Genomic DNA, 1,143 nt, shown 5'->3' on the forward strand with positions numbered 1-1,143 from the left:
GTCCCTTCCATTTGTGGGATGTGAAAAATATGTTCAAAAAAAATAGTTTTTGGAATTTCCCTGCCCCTGCAATCTGCTGGGGCAATTTCTTTTGCCCTCTTCTGAACAAAAAGGGCGTTCGTTTTGGCCCATTCACAACAGTACGAGGTTCACTTCTATTTTCAAAAGGTCGGTCATTCTAAAGTTGGCCATAAATTTGCAGGTTTCTGGAAATTAAGTGCGTTGATTCAGTCTTCTGATTCCATCCTGGCTTCAGGACCGTCTCCGACGGGCAGGCTGGGCCCCTTCCCGCTCCCAACTGCTGGGAAACTCCTCTCAACCGGTAGGCCTGGACTCTCTCTTCCAAAGCTGGATTTCTCTCCTCTCTGTTCATCCTTCTTCTGATGGAGCAATAAAGGGGTAAATAAAATTGTTCTTTATTGAAAAAAATTATTTATGAGGATGATAAAGATTGGGAAAAAAGAAAAAAAAAAAAATCTACCTCCCTTTCTTTCTACGGATTGGATGGCATCTGCTCCACATGTAGAACTTGTGGATTATTATAACGATTGCCACCACTAACTTTAGGAATGTGTGTGTTGCAGTTTTTCATTTTGCTGTCTAAAAGGCAAAAAAACAAAAAAAACCGTTTATTAGGCAAATCAATTAAACCACAACTCCAAAACTCTTCAAAACACAGAGATGGAATTCTGTTCTACAAAAAAAATTGCATAGTCTTTGTAGTTTAGGGGGGATTTGGCCAGCTTCAAAAAAGAACAACTACAGGTTGTTCAGGCGTTGGCGAATAATACACAACCAAGCACGCTTTATGCCTGAGGCAAGCGGCGAACGCAAACGAACCCGCGATTTTAGCATTGCCGAAAGAGGCAGGAAGTACAGTCAGAGAAAGCGCGCTACTTTATCCCTCGCATGAGAAACAATAATTGGCTAATAAGGCCAGGAGGAGGGCGCGGTGAAGCATAAGGGCCGTTTTACAACATGGACAAGGTTGGTGCCTCTAACCACTTTACATTAGATAGCGAAACAAGTTCAAGGAACCCTTGTTGCAGTACCTTGAGGAAAAAAATAGGCCAAGGCTCCTTTTCTCAATTCCCTTCTTCTTAAACCAATTTCAAAGAGATTGATTTGAGGTAGGGTTGTTCT

This window comes from Morone saxatilis, unplaced genomic scaffold, assembly GCF_004916995.1.
Source record: "Morone saxatilis isolate NCDOM2014 unplaced genomic scaffold, NCSU_SB_2.0 Contig15, whole genome shotgun sequence".
Lineage (NCBI taxonomy): Eukaryota > Metazoa > Chordata > Actinopteri > Moronidae > Morone > Morone saxatilis.